Here is a 19,527-nt window from a genome sequence, read left to right on the forward strand (position 1 = left end):
GCATCTCGGCGACCGGGCCCGGGGGGCTTCGCAGCAGCCTGGGAGCTGGGGCCAGGCGTGGTGGCCTCTGGGAGAGCCGGCTGCCGTGCAGGGAAAGGGGAAGCCCTGTGTCATCAGATGTCACTGTGCAGTGGCCGTGGGAGCATCTATGTGGCTTTGTAGGAGGATGACGCTGACGTTTTTTTCTGGTCAGCTGGGGTATTTTAAAGCACGGTGTTCTGAGCCAGCCTGTAACAAAGACGAATGCAAATTTACAGCTGCAACGGTTTTTAAGAATGTCTTCTTGTAAGCGTGGTCTGCTCATTGCGTTTCTGCGGTGGTTTGGGCTGGTCTCCTCCCAAAACTGGCGCATGGTCCAGCCTATCGCAGCGTAGCCTTTGTCTCTCTTCCTGGAAACCTGTCGGGGCCCAAGCCCTAATGTGCTGTTGCCGCGGTCAGGGTGCCCGGGGCCTGCGGGCCTGGTGTGGCTCTTCAGCTTCAGGACCGTCCTGGGCAGTGACCATGAGCTCGGCCTGCCGAGGCCCAGGATGGAGGCAGGGCGGGTGTCGGCAAGCGCGAGTTCGTGTTTTATTGCCTTGGCGAGGCCTGAAGTGCGGTTTGATAAGAACGGTCCGAAGTCCTCTCACTTTCAACATCTTCGCTTCTCCCAGGAGCCGAGTTGTCGTGATGAGGTTTTGGTTCAAATTCCAAAGAGCCGGCTGCCGGCTGGGTGATGGCGTGGCCCGAGCAGAATCCCCGGCGCACCTGGCTCTGAGCCCCTCGACCTGCCTCCACCTCTCCCCGAGGGGACTCAGCCACCCAGGTCCTTGAAATCCATGTCTCTCCCTCCTGCGTCCGTCCCCTTCTTGGCCCATTGTCTCCTGGGTCCTCATCCTGGCCCCACGCCACCTGCCTGCCACCCCCCTGGGCCTGCTCAGCTCCACTCTGGCGCCATCCCCTCACCGGCTTCAGCTCCAAATGCGCTGCTCAGAGTAGACCACACACACGTCCTCAGTGAAGAAAGCCGGTGTCACCGCGGTCCTGCCGTGGAGGGGCGGGGGGAGGCAGCAGGATGAGAAAGCTCGTGGAAGGCCCCAGTTCTGGGAAAACCAGGGCGGACTGTGTCAAGTGTCTCCTGCTCACCAGCTTCCTCTCAAGTGCTCACCAGACACCAGAGTGGTTGTCCCCCCGTTACACAGAGGGCACAGGAGTTGCCAGGGGAGGTAGCGATGGCCGGAGGGCTCTGGACTCGGCCAGGGAGCACCGGGGGCCCCAGGAGTCCTGTGCTCGGATGGCTTCCATACAGGGGGCCTCTCACGGGTGCGTTCCTCAGCTGCTGGTTCCTTGACCATCTTTCCGCTGCCCGGCCCTCGGCCCCGGGTGCTGCTGCTGGAGAAGCCAGCACACCCTCAACCCGTGAACTGGGAGTCCTGACCAGTGATTTCCAACCTTTCTCACCTCGTGGCACCCAAAAACTAAACCCTAAAATTCTGCAGCATGCCCACACATGGATGTTCTACTAATCTGACCAAAACAACAGCTGTCATTTGGATTCATTTGCACCAGACAGCGGTCATTGTTTTATTTGACAACCTACGGGACAAGAGGTCAGGGCCCCCAACTCAACAGTCAGGTGCTGCGTGTTTTACAAGTTCTTACAGCACCCCGGTTGAGAACCGCTGAGCTAGGGGAGCTTCGAGGGAGGCCGGCGGACGCAGGGGCCCCCGGGCGTGAGTCCGGAGGGAGGCAGCTCTGCTACAGGCATGCACATGCTGAGCCCACGCTCACGTCTGTGAGTCAGGGCAAAGTGAGCCGTGTCCCGTAGGAGTGGTCCGGGGGACGTCGCATGAGAAAGACTGATTTTTTTTTTTTAAGGCAACAATTGCGAAGGTGAAGGCTTGTAATTGACCGATTCCGGAAAATTCCAGAAGTTACTGAAGGAGCAGTCCCTGACTGAAATGCTAGCAGCACTTCCCTTTCCAGCGGCTGTGTTTGGGTGACGATGTGGTCACACAGGACTGGGATAAGTGTCGACTTCGTGTAAAGAAGTGATGCCCCCGACAGAGACCTGGGGCACCAGGACATCCCGGGACCCTTCTGTCCTCTGAGGAGGCTGCAGTGACGCAAACCGCGGTGGCTTGTCTGGTGGAGTCACACCAACTGCTCCTGCTGATGTGGCAGGAGAGGCGAGGGGCGGGCTGAAGCGGCCGCTGCAGTCTTCCAGAAAAGCCACATGGTTCGGTGACACGGGACTCCGTGCTGTTCCCGAATGGCCAGGCTGAAGCGTTTGCCGTCCTGTCAAGCAGAGGGCACTTGGCCTTGTGGTCGGGGACAAATGCCACCGTCCTGCGCTCAGCCTTCCCCACACGGGCCCATCTAGGACGACCTGGGTCTGCGGTGCCAGCCGGGCTGCGAGGCCTGGGCTCCCTATTCCCACGCACCGGGCCTGGCCCCTTTCTAAAATGGAAAGAGGGGCAGCGGCCACCAGGGGCCTCCTGGGGCCATGACGCAGCCCAGGGGACGCAAGGTGCTCTGTGAGGTGCTAAGTGCCGGCGCCGGGACTTGCCCCCAGCAGAACGTTAGAGACACAGTGTGCTGGACACGTCCGTAAGATGACCCTTTAACACCGAAGTGAAATAGAGCTCAGAACGAAACGGCGGTCCCGACAGTCCCATCCTGACGTGGCGTTGTAGATTTAAGTCCGTTCTGTGCAGGGGGCACAGTCATTCCATCTGTGCCCACAGCCAACCAGGGGCCGTGGGGTGTGTCTGTGTTGGGGGGAATGACTCGGGTCCATAACAAGATCTCTTTTCGCCTTTGGAAGGTGCGGCATCATTGAGGTCCACGTCCTGGGATTCAGATGCCGCAGCTAAGCTTCCCTCCTCAGAGACGCCCTCTTAGGCGAGCGTGAGGAGGTCTTAGCCACACAGAAGGGTCAGGGGAGCCTGTGTCAGATCCGTAGAGACAATGGTCACCGCCCGCTGTTTCCCGCACCTCCCCGATGTGGGCTGGCCCCTCTGACGCCGCCCAGCAGCCCAGTGAACTGGATGGTGTGGGTTTTAGGACAATTGGCTCCACCAGGGCCCCAGGGAGGGTGGCGTCGGCTGCCTGGTTGCCCCTATCTCCTCTCCTTCTCAGCTCCATGGGGAGCCTTCCTTGGCTCCTGTCAGGATTCTTACTCATCAGTTACTGGTGACCTGGAGAAAATAAGCCAAGTACTGACTGTTACGGAGATCGTGTGTGGTGGCTAAAGACACACTGGCGTTCCCGGTTCTCGGCCCTTGCCCTGCTTGGGGCAGGCGTGTGGGGGGGGGGCGGTCAGCTCATGTCCGAGCTGGCATTAGACACCATCGCATCTAACTGTCGTTCAACAGGCCAGGAGGGCTGAGGAAGGGGTAGGGCGCACGGGCCTTGAAGCAGCGTGTTCCAGACCGGAAAACAAGGCCACCACGGACGGCTGTCAGAAACTTCAGGGTACAGGACAGCAAGTAGGGAGCGGAGTGAGAGGGACCCCTGCAGAAGGAGGGGCTCCACGTCATGTCAGGCTGGCAGGCAGCGCCTGCACTGGGGACCATATCCTTGTTCCGTATTCAGCAGCCCCCCCTTATCCCCGGGGGGTATGTTCCAAGACCCCCGGGGATGCCGGGAACAGCAAGCAGTACCGGACTGCGTATACTGTGTTTTCCCGTACGACCCTTCCCCCCGACCCCCGTGAGGGCGGCCCCACCACCCTGACGCCCGCTGGTTCCTCCCAGCAGCTCTGACCGCACCTCTCCTGGACACTCTGTCAGCTCAGAAGCGTGCCCGTACCTTACTAGGTTGATGGTGTTGCAGACGGAGCCGTTCCCTACGATTTATTTTTCTAAATAATGGGAAATTTCTCCCTTAAGGGTGAGCACTTTTAAAACCTATTTTAGATGGTTTGTAGTGTATGAAAAATTTGTTTCACATTCTTAAACAGGTAAAAATGTAACCTTTGTGTGCATGTGTGTAATTCAGTGCCTTTGTTACAAACATAAATTTGTGTGCAGTAATATTATTTGAATTATAGAGGGGTCTTCCTACTGACATTAAATGGTTCCAGACTTCAATCACTTAAATTTTTTGTGTTTGCTTTTTATAGTTTTTCTTCCTCCTGTTCATACTTCTTGCTGTGCTGCAATATATTTCAAATCTTATCTTGCAGGCTCAGAGAGAGGAGGGCTAAGCAATTAGAGGAAGCGGGAAGAGCTTCCGGAAACAGACGGGAATAAGGCTGGGGAGACCACACAGCCGTCACCCCGCCCCAGGCTCAGGGACACACAGCAGGGTCTCCAGCGTCCACGATGACAGAGGAGACGCCGTTCTGCTGTGTTCTCTGGTCTCATTCTTATTCTCTCCATCCTGACCTGTCTTCCCAGCTGCCCGAGTCCCCTCCCCATCACCGGTGTGCTTTATCGTCACACCCACAATCTTCAGACTCCACTTTACACCGAACGTTGAATGTCCAGAGAGAGCTGCCCTCCCGTCCACGTCCTCACCTTCCATTCCGCCTCAAAGAGCTGAATTGACTCCCGCCCCCTCCCCGCTCGGGGAAATGGGCTCCACAAGCCCAGTCCAGCAGAGACTGCCGCCGCCCTGCCCACCACCCACGCTCCCTAACCGATCACCCCCGCGGAGCCCGGTCTCCTTCCTGCACAGCGAAGGGGACGGGCTGTCCTGCAGGGCCCTTTCCTGGCTCTGTGAAAACGCTCCTGCCACCCAGCCTCTGCCCTCACCTCCCACCTGTGCCCACCGCCACGAGGACGGGCCAGGGCTGCTGGAATTAAGAGGCAGTTTTGCTGACGTCCAGGAAGAAGGCCCTGCCTGACGGCTACAGGTTAGGGCACAGAGGAAGGGAGCCAGTCCCTTCCTGCTCAGCCCGCCACTCTCCGTGCCTCCAGTGTCTCGGCTGGCATGTGAGGAGGGAGGTCACGTCGGGGCAGCTGAGCAGGCCAGCAAACTGCAGGAACCGGTGAAGACAGAGACCGGCCAGGACCAGCTCTGCTGCGAACACGCAGGAATTGGGAAGGGGCCTCAGCCCTCCTCACCGCTGGGGCTGGCGCGTCACAAAACCCTGTCTCTCCACAGCCACGCCTCACATTGGTGCTCCGGGGGTGGGAACCCATGCCCACCCAGCACCCACAGGTGTCCCGAGGGCAAGCTCCAGCCCAAGGCAGCCAGCTTTCCCCATTTCCAAGGGAAACTACAAATCTAGATTTCTAGTCCAAATTGAAAAACGAACGTTAAAAACGCAGTCAGACGGCACAGGGCAAGCCATCCAACTGTGTCTACAACACCTGGGCCGCCAGCCTGCAGCCAGGCCTCCGGCAAAGGGGCAGCTTTGAGGACTGGAGTGCGAGGGCCGGTGGGTCACGCTGACTGTCGCCATAACAAGGACTTCTCTGGGAAAGTGTGACAGCGTCAAGGACATGCCACCAGAAGGACGAGGAGCCCCCACCCAGCAGACGGGAGGACCCTGGGCACAGAAGCCACCCGACCCCGGGTTGACAGGTCAGTGGCAAGAAGCCTCAGAGCTTTGTCCAAGCCTTTGCTTTGCTCCTTCGAGTCCGGGGCCAGAACTGTCACCTCTGGTGGAGCTTTCCAGGAGAACCGGTGCCTGGGTGGCAGACCCACACCTGGGTCGTCCTCAGTCCTCACAGGATCTGTGCCCCATCCTCAGCATTGCCCTGCCCTGCTGGCCGCTGTCACTGCTGTCACCGGTCTTTCTGTCCCAGGAGCGTGGGGCACACAAGATACATCCAAGGGACGCTGTGGCTGCTTCTCCATGCGGCCCTGGCTGGGCAGTGGCGCGGGAGCCAGGGCTTGGGGGCCCCGCAGCCTCGGAGCTGCTCTCTGGAGCTCAGCCCCTCTGAGCCTGGCCCCCACTCTGGTGCCGCAGAGGCCTTGCAGCCACACATACCTGCTCACACGACAGCCAGCCCAGTGCCAAAAGGGAAACGGTCACGGTGTCACCAAACCCAGCGGGTCAGGCACCCGAAATCGGGGTCGTTCTGCCCAGTGTTGCCCATGCCAGCAGAGCGAGAGTGTTCCGTGAAGCAGATCGCAGGGATGGAGAAGGGCCCTGTTTGTTCTAAGGTGGATTCTGGTGGGTGGTAGAGCCTTACAGGGTTTGGGGGGAGTCGGGTAGGCTCAGGGGCAGAAATTTCAGAGAAAAGAGTGGTGAGTTCTTGGACTTCCAATGGGTGCTCAGTTCCCAAACACGCCTGGCCAAATGTCCCAGGCCTCATTTTAACGTTAAGTCTCCACCCCTGGGCCTGACGGTTAGTGTGCTAATGAGGGGAAGCTGGTCAAAGGTCTCTCGGGAAGGGGTGTCAGGAGCCACCCTGGATCTTTCTGGCACAAACCAGTTTGTTCACTGTGGTTCTTGGTTTTCTTTTCTGGTTCCTGGTGGCTCTTGAGTTCAACCTGCTTGTGTCAAAGGGCACGTTGGGGAGAGTACCAGACGGCTAGTGGCGACTGAGAGGCCACTGATGTGGTTGCACAACCCGCTGACAACATGAGGGGGCCCTCTGCCTCACTCACGACGTCACTAGGAAGCGGGAGGGGAACGCCATGTGACGGGGAGCGCGCTGCCCGAGGTGTGAGGAGGGCGCTGCCCCCATGCGCCCCAGACAGCAGCTGGTGCCTCGGGGCTCCCTGCACCAGAAACAAAGCGAGTGGGAGCCGGTGCCTTCACGATGGACCTCAGCCCCCGGCAGGTGCGTCCCCACCCAGGCTGCCCTCCAAGCCTGTCTCGTCCATGGAGGCCCAGCAGCTGGTGGGGCTGCTGTGTTCCGCTCACAAAGAAAATGCTCTTTGTGTTTGTGTTACAATTAGCTGCTCCCTGACAATGAACCACAGCCACCACAAAGCTGTACACAGGTACGGGGCGATGGTTCAGGGGGGTCACTTGTCACAGGCTAAAAGGAAATCTCAAATCTGCTGCCACTAACTGACGATCCTATCCGAGGACCTGCCTTCTGTGAGTGGGGCTGGTGGGGAACCTCCACAAACTCCTTCATGAAGACATTTTTCAGTGAAATGAGGCATCCTGGAGAAGCCGGCGGCTTGCAGGCTCTCCTTGAACAGAATTACACGGAAATGTTTGGACAAAGAAGCGCTCTTTGTGCGGTTTAATATTCCACGGTTTCCCTGTGCAATTTTGACAAGAAGCTGCGGCTAAGACTTTTAAACATTGTACCCTTTTGCAGGGCCCTGACGTTGCCGTGAGTGATCCATATACGGTATTTGCTGGCGTCCAGCGGGCCAGGCAGGGCCCATAAAAGCTGGAAGGATTCTGCCTTTCCTTCAGATAGGAACCAGAAACCACACCACCTCGGAGTCAGGGCGTCTCCGGGCGGATTTCCCTCCCGAAGGGGCCCGCGAGCAGTGACGCTGCCCATTGTTGCGTAGCCTGGCAACCCCGAAAAGCCCGACTCTCAGCGAGAACGAGTTTTCGTTTTCCTTTTCATTATCTGCTGGTAGTCCACACCTCTGTTTCCTGTAAACGGCGCGAGAAAACACAGAATTAATGAGCAACGGACGTGCTTTGGTAGCATCTTTTCCCTTACAGACCTGCGCTGTGCTGATAAGCCGTGTGTGCCTTCAATGAGCCGCGACAGTGCGTGCCAGGCACTCAGGCCGCCGGCCCGAAAGTGAAAGTGTTAGGCTGCCTTGTGGATGGATCTGAAGAGCGGACTTGAGCTCAGAGAAAAATGCAAGAAAATGCATTTACTTTTCATTGAGGGGGTTGATTGTCCCACAGATATGATCAGATTTCTGATGCATTCGAATATAATTCCAAGTACCAACTGAAACCTGGAAAAAAGTAATGACTGGTTGGCAAGTGTTTGCAGTTTTGAAAAATTCCTGGTGACCGAAAGGAAGGAAGCGTGTTCTGAGGGAGCAGCATCAGCACGGTGACCCGGCAGCCCCTCCGAGCCTCAGAAGAGCTGGGGCTTCACCTCCCTGCACGCCCTCCGGTTGGCCGGGCGCAGCCTCATGAGTGCTGGCAGAGGACGGGGCCTCCTGGGGCTTGTCAGTCCCAGCACTGCCACCAGCATGGTGTCACTCCCACCTCCGACCCCCTGCTGTCCGAGTCCCCTGGGGGGTTGCAGGGTGCCCCTGGGGTTCTGCACAGCAGGGTGCGTGTCCCCGCTGACCACCTGCAAACCTAGGAACCCCGGTGTCATTATAATGGGCTGCAAAGGAACCTGCCCCCGCCCCAGGAGATGTAAATGAATGTGCCCCCTTCCTAGGAGACAGAGGAAGACAGTCTATCTCCCAGGGCTGTTTGCTCCTGGGCCGTTTGCTCCCCACCACCAGGGAAAAGAGTCAGAAAAACAGCTGCTGCCACTGTCTCCGCCCATCAGATGAGGCCCAGGTGCCCCGGCAATGGGCGGTACCTCCCATTACCACGGATTGGTAGGTCAAACGCTTGCAAAGGCAACGTTTGAGTTGAAGAATCAGGATTCAAATCTAGGTCTGACTGGGTCTGTCCTAGAGCTTCTTCCACAGCAGAACGTGATTCATCAGCTCCTGAAAGGCTTCTCATCACAGACTCCTGGACTGACCACGCCCGCACCTGGAATGTTTAGCATTCTCAGTGACCACCCTATTATCATCCCTCCTCTTAACCAGCCTTCCTGGGCCTCACTTTTCACACTCAGAACAGGAGAAAAAAACAAAGTAGCAGGAGAATCAGTCCGAGCCTAACTGGCAACATCCTTACAGTTGGTCGGGACTTTGGAAAACAAGGCAACGCAGGGCCCCCTTCTGTCCCCCGACCCACCCTCTGCAGGCCAGGCCACTTCTAACGCCGCAGCATGTGGCCCCTGAACTTGGGCACGCTGCGCAGTGTTTTTTTTTTCTTGTAAAGCCAATAATATATATTATATTCATAAACTTCGATGACTTGTTAGTATATTTTAACATTTGTTTCCTAACAGATAGAGAAGACACTGTTAACGTGTGCAGTTCTGCAGGGTTTTCTAACCAGAAAACACTTTCTTTAAAAATTGTATTAAAGATTAGAGTTTATTTCTGGACACAGAGAAAGATTTTACACAACCGAAATGTATGACTTCACTCCCACTGTTGGCTCCTGATCTACTTCTAACGTTTTTATGCTACATGTGCCCATTAAAAAAAACACACACAAACAGGCAAAACTATTAAAATTAAAAGCCTACAAAAGGATCAGAAAGAAAAAAAAAAGTAGCCCAATTTTTGCCCAAGTGTAACCACCTCAGGAAGTGAAAACCACAACAGGAAACCGCCCTGACCAAGCGCATGGCCTTGCTGGGGTGTGTCACTCGGCCTGGGCTGCAGATGGGGGATCTGTCCCCCAGCTTTCTGGAGGTGTGATCACATACAATAAACTATAGTAACCAAAGGGTACTTAGTTGAGTCCCAACACGTGTCCACGCCCACAAAATAGCGGGACAATCTCGAGTCTGCCTCTGGTCCGCTGCGGTCACTTCCTCTCTCCCCTCCTCAGACACAGGGCGTGCCAACGTTTCCTTCCAGACTTCGGTAGAATCCTGACACGTCGTAAAAACTCAAACGCAAAGAGTTCCAGATCAAAGCTTCTTAGATTGGCTGTCAATTTTTATGTTTGTAATTTGTACAAAGTATCGAGATTATGTTATACTCCACTTTTACCTAAAGCTTTTCAACTTAATACTTTTATCCTACAAGATAAGGTAGATGATTTGTTAAATTATGTTTAATAATTTAGAAACAGTTTTTCCATTGATTAACAATGTATTTAGAAATATTGATTGTACAACATTGTCTTGCAACATATTTTCCTTTCAGCAAAATGAACAAACATTAGAATGTTTTAATCCATAAAATTCAACTTAAATGTGAACACCTTATTGGGCATATTGGGTAGGGATAACTAGTCTAATATGGTGCTATAGTGCCCAGTAGCAGTGGCTTTATTTTGATCATATGACAGAATATGGTAACATTTTTCATTTGGAAACAATGTTGTTCTACAACATAGATGAACCTCGAGCAGGCTACGTGAAAGAGGCAGCCACAAAAGAGCGCGCATATTGTGTGATTCCTTCTATACGGACGGGAAAGACACCAGAGTAGAGACAGAAGGATTCTCGGTTCACCAGGGCCGTGAGGGTCGGGCTGGATAGTGTCTCCTGAGGCCCAGAAAACGTTCTTCAATTGGTGGTGGCAGCTGCACACCTGGGAATACGCTGAAGACCACCGAGTTATACACCTTTACAGGTGAATTTTACGGTAGGTGAACTATATCTCAATAAAACTGTCACTCTAAGAAATCTGTTGACTTCTCTAAAAAAAAGTCAGTGAAGCCCGTCTCCCACTCCAGCAGTTGGAGTCTGTGTTCCCCGCCAGGCGCTCACGTTTCCCGCTCCCCATGGGCCCCGGATGACGACGGGGCACGGAAACCGGGACACGGCCGTTCTGAAAGGTTAATGCAAGGGGCACACTCGGCGCCCAAATAGCCAATACCAAGAACGGAAGGGGACATCATTACAGACCCCACACACATTGGGGTAGTTTTAAGAAGCTATTATAAACAGCTCCACGCAAGTAAATTTGAACATTTAGATGAATTGAGTATAACTTTAGAAAAATTAAACTTAAAATGCTGACAAAATTAGAAATACAAATTTTGGATAATTCTACATCTATCAAAGGAACTGTGTCTATATGTAGAACTGCCTTCACCGCCCCACCCCCACCCCCAAGACAAAACTCCAGGCCCAAGTAAAATCTATCACGTTTGACGGGGTGGAGAAGGTCAGCGATGAAAGGAAGGGAGAAACTTTCCAATAGTTTTTATGACTCCAGCTTAACTGTGGCATCGAAACCCTACAAGGAGAGTCTAAGAAACAAAAACAATAGGCCCAACTTGCTCATACATGTGGATGGAAAATTTACAAGTGAAATATTAGCCAGTCAAATATAGCACTGTATAAAATACATTTCGGGCTCATTCCTGGGAGGCGCATATTAACATAAGAAAAGAGGAAGACTGTAGAATCATGTGCTTGGTGAAGAAAAGCGCATTTTGGGTTTAAGTCCAATGATGATTTCAACAGAAAAACTCTCAGCAGAGTGGAAGAGAGTGACACTTTCTTGTGATAAAGGATATTTTTTTAAAGGTAGGAGAAGAGTGGAACATCACGAGTAAGGTAAAGGACACTTAGAATCTTGTGTAAGAGTGAAATGTTGACACCTCCCCACCTGAGACGGGGAAGCAAACCGGCGCGTCCGGTGGCACCGCCTCTGCCCAGCATGCAGCAGCCAGCCCTGGCGGGCACAACGCAGGTAACAAAGCCAGAAGGGTCAGAGAAGAGGTAGCAAAGCCGCTGTCACCTGCAGATAACTCGATGGGGTGAATCTGGAAAACAAAACTACTCACATGAGTATGTGAGTTTAGCCCAGCGTTTGGAGTCGGAAGACAGGAGGCAGCATCCTGCTGCGTCTGCGTGTCCCACCCAAAGGCCGGACACCCAAGAGCGGGCAGGCTTCCACTTCCCGGGTCAGGGGGAGCTGACTGCTCCAGACCACCCGCCTGGATCGGCTGAGGACCCCGGGTTATTCTTCACACTTTTTCCCAAGATATGCAGGAGTGAGCTCGTGATTGTCTATTTCAACCTAAGGAAGTGCAGCTGTGGGCTGAAAAATAATAATTCAGCTTTTGTCCCCACAGCTGTTTCCTAGGCAACCTAATTAGGGCTAATCCCTGGATCCTGACACGAAAGCCCGCGATGACTTTGGGGGACTCTCAGGTCGTCACCAGATGCTGGATCTGCTGGCATCATGACCCCGCACTGCTTTGCCAGTAGAAAACCCCAAGAATCTCACTTCGGACTAAAACACTCTCTTTGGGGCCAATTATCATTGCCCCCCGCCCCCCACCCCCCGCAGAGAGGCTGTGAAAGGGTGTCTTTTGGTTTCAGTAAGACAAGTAGAGTTAAACTGAGTCCTCGCTTATGAGAATCGGACACTCCCCTCCTCCTTTCCTCCTGCAGCTTCGTGCCCCTGCACTAGCCGGTACCGCATATCGAGGATTTAGAATTTGTAGTTCGTCCTGTGTTGCCTCTCATTTAATGTTTTTCAACCATTTAACAATGCAGAAAGCGTTCTTGGTCTGTGGCCCGTCCAAAGACAGAAGGCAGGCCGCGTTGGGTCCACAGGTGGTAGTTAATTGTCCTCTGGCTTAACATACTGCCATTTGTTCACACTAACCCCCAGTCGAAGTGGCCTGGGCGTAGGAGCTGCTTGTTAGGAGGAGGATCTATGGTGCAGAAATTGCACAAGTGTGAAGGTGTTCAGAGCGTTCCTTTTGGAAGATGGAATCTCACCTGCTTTGCCACGCCTTAGGATTGCCTTGTAACAAATAAACCACATTGTTGAACTAAAAAATATTTTTTTGGCATTAGTCTTTGAACAAGTGTCTCTTCATGCATTGACTACATTTAAACAAATGGTTTTTAACTAGCGCGTAATCCTCTTACTCTTAATCAGGTATATATCCATTGAATGTTGTATATATTCTTGGCTACAGCCTTTTCTAAAATTTTATTTTTTAACCTATTGCCAGTTTACCATATTTATAAATTGAAATTCAAACTGCAATCTTGTCTTTATTTAATAACTGTGTGGGGATTAATTAGTTAGAAATTGTTTCTTGAAAAAATCTAATTATTGAGCCAAGAGGGTCAATTTCTAGCATCCCAATCAAATGGAGGTGTAGAGCCACATAAAATTCTCTCAAAACTAGCTGCTGAGATGAATGTGTGAAAAGATGCTAATGAGGTCTTCAATTTTTTATGGAATCACAACTGCGAAATATTGAAACTACACAGCACCTGTTTTGTTAATAATGTATTTCTGGCCACCCCGCAGCTTTGTGCCTACTGGAAAAGTCATGGTCTTAGTGTTTTTAAAAATTCAGTATCTAAACAACTCATTTCTTTCATTTAGTCTAAAATGTGAGTTATCATTAATGAAGGTACATGGATTCACTCTGTCCTTGATACTTAGGTAAATCTGCATTAAACTAACAAGTAAAAAAAAACCTTGAAATAAAAAAGTCATATATTTCAAAACAGATACTAAGATTAAAGGTAATGGGAGTATTTGAATAACTAGAAGTTTTCATTTTATGACTTTCAATTTTTCTGGTAATTGGTTGTTTTAAAATGGATTTTTCTTGTGAAAATTCAATCTAAATGGAACATGGCTATGCAATAATTCAATCAAACTATTTATATAGTTATGTTTTGCCTTGTTAACTACCTTAAAAATAAACACGTGTCTGTGCCCAAATTTAAAAGAGAGTATACTTTGGTGATAATATTGGGCAGAGAAATTTGTGTCGTGTTGTACTCGTCCTACAAATCCCAGGAAAATAGAAATAAAATTTTATTCTCTGAAATTGCTTTAAGGTTCGTGCATTTCCTGAGCCAAGAAGGGGGAAGATGCTGAATCGGAGGGTTGCCTGCGCACACTATTGTGGTGTTGCAGCTCATTCATCTTCCACAAGGCTGAGGTGACACGTCAGTTGTTAAGAAAACTGGGTTTCAGAAACTTAGTTGGCCATTAGCGGCCAGTGGCAGTTTGCTGTTCTGCCCTGGGACTGAGCGCTCTGAGCCCCTGGCCGTCCACCTCGCTGGGGTGTGGCTGCAAGCGGCGGTGTGGTGCCCCGGGGTCCAGCTGGAGGAGTGCCTGCAGTCGGAGTCAGCCGGCCACTGGCGGAGGGGACCTGGGGCCGGAAGGTGATGGCACCGAAGACAGGCCCGGTTGTCCTGTGGCAGCAATTTGCCCCATGCCTCAGTGCCTGGCATCCTCCGTGGGGCCCTGGGACCCTGCAGGGCAGTGGTGCTGCTGGACTTCTCGGCACCTGCACTTTCCCACAGTCACCCAGCAGGGGAAATGGGGCTCGCCTGAGAAGGGGCTGGGCTGAGTCCGCTCTGCCGCCAGGGTGTCATAAGTGTGCGCGTGGCAGCCCTGTGACCAGAGGTGTGTCAGGAAGATGGGGCGGTTTGAACTGGGGGGAGAGGCAGCAAAGAGCACAACAGGGGGGCACTGTGATACATCTCTAGGGTTTGGAGCCCAAGAAGACATTGAAAGCGAAGGAAGAGTGAGGGCCAGCACCCAGGACAAGCCCCTAAACCAGGCGTTCAGGGCAGGAGGGGGCTGGGGGAAGCGGGGAGGGGATGAGGCTGGCAGCAAGGGACCCCGAATCGTGGAGATGGAAAACACTAGAGGGGTGTCTCAGTCACTTGGGAGAGGACAGATGGGCCCGTGTTTTCTCCCACACATCGAATGCGGGGTTTAAACATTTATAGCACATAACGCACCAGATTCAGGACAGATACAGTGTTGCAGGGAGAACAACTGCAGTGATGCTCAGCCGGAACAGCAGCAGCACAGTAAGGTGATGATCACAGCTCGCCGCCCTCCCGAGGCGCCAGAGGCTTGCCGCAGTGTTCCGAACCCAGCGTCTTTTAATAATTAAAAACACGCACGAAGAGTTAAAATTTAATGACTTTTCTCTGTTTCCACATACGTAAGCGTGGATACTTTTGTAGCATGTCACTCACGTGCAAGTCTATTAAACAAACACACACACACACTTTTTTGGACTCCTGTTTCCTCAGGTGCACTTGTAACCCCTGGCCTGCGACGTCCAAAGGTGGCAGGAAGAAGACACTGTCTCACCCACGGACACCTGGAGCTTGGCTTCAAGGGCTTGACCCGCATCTGACCCTTACAGTGCTTGGGGAGGTAGGCAGCCAGGTAATTGCCATCAAGATGTGTCCTTGTCACTTGAGGAAGCTGAGTCTCAGAGAGCTACGAGGGCCCATTCGTTGTCCTGCAATGAGTAGGAGGTAGATCTCGAACTGGGAATTTGACTCTTTTCCCAGTGCTTTGTGTTTTTTTTTTTTTTTTAAATCCCAGCTTGTCTGGTCACAGCACAAATCTGGCCTCTGGGCTGGTCCCGTGACACAATGAGAACGGCCTCACCTAGGAGGTGGGAGGCCGCCAGTCTCAAGGTCAAAAAGGATCCCAAAGGTCGTGTGGGCTGGTGATTATCAGACCCTGAGAGCCACCAGGAGGCTGGCGCTGCGTCCTGACCCCGTGTCTGGGACAGGGGGAGGGAGCGAGAAGGGGTAAAACGTTCTCCGACTTGTGTGCGCTGACTTGATTGCGGATGACTTCAAGGTCTGATAATGATGTCAGAAAATACGTGTTTTTAAGAGTCCTTCACTTCTGCAGATACGTCTGAAACACTAAAGAAATAATATGATGTCTGACTTTTATTTTAGAATAATCCAGGGAAGAGGGGAGAGGACGCGGGAGGCAGGCTTGTGATAAGTGTTGGCGCTGCGGAGAGGGGCTTATCAGACTATTTTGCCCATGGAGGTCACCGAAAACTTTCTGTAATGAGAAAATTACGGGAAAAAAGCTCTCCCACAAATTCTGCTGACCAGCAGCTTTGGGAACCTCCGTCCGAACGCCGCCGCGTGGCTGGCATCGCGGAGGTTCGCGGCCGGTCACCTGCGTGGAAAAGGTACCCACCGCTGGAGAGCCCTCGCCCGCTTGCCGCCTCCGCCAGCCGCCGGGTCAGGACGCGCTTTTCCGGAAACAGGGCACTCGGACTGTAAACACGAAGGGGTGCCCGTGGCCGGCCCTGGACTGGTCTCGGCTGTCTTCTCATGGATGGTTGGCCCCCAAACCCGGGACACAGCTCCTGGGCTTGCCCTGGGAGTCGGCGCTTTTCCCTCAGTGCAGGCTCAGGTAGGTGACTTCACCCTCTGCCCGTCGGTGCCCCAGTGGTCTCCGGTGCGGCAGGTCTTCCGTCCACCCTGCTCGCTGCTGGAAAGCGCTTCCAGTTGGAGGACTCCTGTGCCTCCTGCATGCCAGGGGATGCCCCGCTTCTGTCCCTGCACGGGCACTGCCCTGCCCTCTCCTCACTCCTCTGGAGTTCTGATTAGATTAGAGTGAGCTCCCAGCCTCTCGTTCCTGCCCCATAGAGAATCCTATTTTTAAAAATCTTTCTTTCCATTCTACTTTCCAGATGTGTTCAGCACTTTTTCTATTGTGGTGCTTTTATGTCAATCACTAAATTGATTGCTTCCAGCATTTCTTTTTTTAAAATTACATTTTATTGATTATGCTATTACAGTCGGCCTGATTTCCCCCCTGTGCCCCGCCCCTCCACCCAGCACCCCCCACTCCCTCAGGCAATCCCCATACCATTGTTCTTGTCCATGGGTCTTGCTATCAGGGTTTCTAACACATTCTTGTAAGATAAATTCTTGTTTGATTTCTGCCAGTTTTTTATTTTATAATTTGTCATCCATTTTCCTGGATGTTATCCCATCATCGATTTCTTTAAGGTTCCTAAACATTTACTTAAAGCTCTGTTCAGAAGGATGGAGTGGCTTCCTCTTTGGGTTGCTGCTTTCGAAGGTCTTTGGCATTTGGTTTCTCTATGTAGATCGGAATGTGTGGTTTGCCGGCTCACCCTAGGTGGGGTTCTCTCTCTCAGTCTCCCTCCCGCCCTCTGTGAGCTCACGCTCCCTCTGGCAGAGGTCCCTGCAGCAGGTCATGTCATTGTGGCTAGAGGCATCTCAGATGCAGCCACCGCACTCGTAGCTCAGCTCCTGGTCGGAAGGCTGTGCCAGCGTCTCCTCTTCCCCCGGCACTTTGGTCCCCACCAGGCGATGGGAGCCCCACTCCTCACAGGACCCACCTGTGCTGGGGCCCAAGTCTGGCAGGATGCTGTGCCAGCCCCTCCTCCCCACTGTGCACTCCTGTGCAGACGTGGGTGCTGCTTCCTCCTGAACAGAGATGTTCTTGTTCCGAGCACCCCTGCGTGTTACATTTCCCCTCCTGTCTGTCCTTCATCCTTGATTGGTGCAGATTCTGTCCTCGGAGCCACACTCCTGCCACTGTCTCAGCAGAAGCCTTAGGCCACATTTCCCCCTTCTCAGGAGTACTGCAAAGGGCAATGTCCACGGTACTTTCCTTCCTTCCTTCCTTCCTTCCTTCGCACCTGAGGACACGCTTGTCGATTTTAGAGAGGGGGAAAGGGAGGGAGAGAGGGAAACATCGATGCGAGAGAGAAACATCAATCAGTTGCCTCTCGTATGTGCCCTGACCTGGGACCAAACCTGCACTGCAACCCAGGCATGTGCCCTGACCAGGAGGTGAACTCTCAACCTTTCGGTTTATGGCTGACACTCCTACCCACTTAGCCACACTGGCCAGGGCTCAACAGTACTTTTTATATTGCTTAAGTCACACTGCTTTTTCTAAAGCAAACATCAGTAATCTGGCACTTTTGATTTCCAGAGATGCTAGCAGATGAAGACGAGATTTGGTGTGGGGGAAGGTCTGGGGCATCTCACCCTGGGCTTCCCATGGGCAATGCCCTTGACACTTACCGTCTCTTGGTTTCCCCCATTTCACTGCTGGTAAAGCATTTAATAGCACATGTTCCCTTCATCGGGTGTTTTTATTTGTTTAAATAACATTTAACAAACATTTGAGTTAAAAATTATCAATTTTCCAGCAAAATTATATGTATCCTATATATCACCATATTATAATACATCATACATTATATAACATGTATTTCTATAGATAAGTTACATGCATTATGTAATATTTATAAATCATCTATATTATGACATATTTATAAACCTATACAATACACATTTTCTAGCAGAAAAGGGCTGAGACGTGAGGACACAGTTGATGTACTTGCAGTGTGTGTCCTTGGGGCTGTGACGTTCCTAACCATCTCCCCAAGATTATGTTTCCCAGAGCCTGGGAAAATGGGAGCTGGAGTCAGGTTTGTTCCACACAGCACATCTTAGCACCTGGTTTTCAAACCGTCCTCTGCGTTGTTTTTGCTTGTGTCATGCCAGGGACAGCCAGCTGGCAGAGGCGCCCTGAAGCCCCTCAGCAGATGGAGGCCTTTCAGCAGCAGGAAGGAGGCCACGCACTTTCCCCCTCCCGCCCCCGGTCTGGGACGAGTCCGCTCATCCTCGAGGGGAAAGGAGGAAGCAGGGAGCAAGACGCCCAAGGCCTTGCCGAGGGCGGCACCTCCACCCTTGCAGGGATCTCTCCACAGGGGTGGCCCCTGGGGGCCCAGCGACCTGACACTGCCCTGTGGCTGCGACCTTCAACCCAGCCAGTGACAACTGGCCACGCAGGGGCAAAGCACCGTGCTGTGCTCAGCACTGGGACTGGGAGCGGGATCAGAAGTCAGGTAAGTCCTGGACACCAAGGGGCCATCGGTGAAAATAAGGTCACACGGCGCAATTCCCCTCGCCGCAGAAAGGTGAGCGACTCAGGTCCACAAGGTATAATTCTTGCCCTCGCGCACGCGCACGCACACGCACGCACCTCGCGCACGCGCGCATGGTCTTCCTTTCTTTGCTTCCAGTGTAAATATTATGTAAGATTTGGCTTTTTCTTTTTGCAGCCTTAGTGTAGGTTATAAAATGTGAGGGGACACATTTAACCACAGGTTTCTTTCTGAGTTGGTAAGATTAAAATTTTTTAAAGTGTGTAAGTGTAAATTCCTATTGAGGGGCTTTTGACATCTAGCTTCTCTGTGAAAGCCCGTTTCTTGAAAAATTCTATTAGGTAACCTAAAATTTAACTAAATATCACGAACATGGAACTACAAGGAAGAAAGATTTTAAAGATACATTTCTCCATGTTTCAAGGAAAGTAGCACATACCTTACCTACTTCTGGAGATTTAATCCTCGGGGATTCTCTCTTGTCAACAAACCACAGGAACGACAGCTGACATTTCCAGCCCTGGGCTGGGCCCAGGAGGAGTTTAGTTCGTTAACTTTCCAGACGAACTAGGTTACCTTCCACATGTGCAGGCTGCTGTGGAAGGCAGGCCGCTCTAGGAATTCTGCCACTTGTGCACCCTCATTACACCCTCCGATTTTTGGCTACAGACCACCCTTCGAAAGGTCGTGTCCAGTAAAAGGGCTTGTAAGATGATGTGTGCAATTGCCGGCTTCAACTACCTCACGTTTAATTTACTAAAAGGCGTGAATTATTGCTGGTTAGAAAACGAAACGATCTATCGGTCATAAATATCGCTGGCAGAGCTGCATCACTTGTCCCTCTGAAATGGAGCAGCACTCCTAGGCTGGTCCTTGGCTCTCTGCTTCCGGAGCCCCAGGGAGCAGAGCGTTATCACGCTTGGTGGGTCTCAGAACCCGGCTTTCAAAATATATCGAAACGCTTTGTTAGTGTCCAAAGTTTAACCAAAATTTTTCAACTATCGTAGTTACGTATATGTACCTATATACAATTTATATGTATTCCCATTACATATAGTGGTAGTTTAAGGTTTTAAATATATTTAAGTTTTAGAGGTGTTTGGAAATATTTGTAGATCAATGCTGACTGGAACTCTTTTTAGAAATAGCGTCAACTAGAAATATTTTCAAAAATAAAACTAGGTTTAACGTAGAGTGGAAAATAC

Source organism: Desmodus rotundus, chromosome 11 (genome assembly GCF_022682495.2).
Source record: "Desmodus rotundus isolate HL8 chromosome 11, HLdesRot8A.1, whole genome shotgun sequence".
Taxonomy (NCBI): domain Eukaryota; kingdom Metazoa; phylum Chordata; class Mammalia; order Chiroptera; family Phyllostomidae; genus Desmodus; species Desmodus rotundus.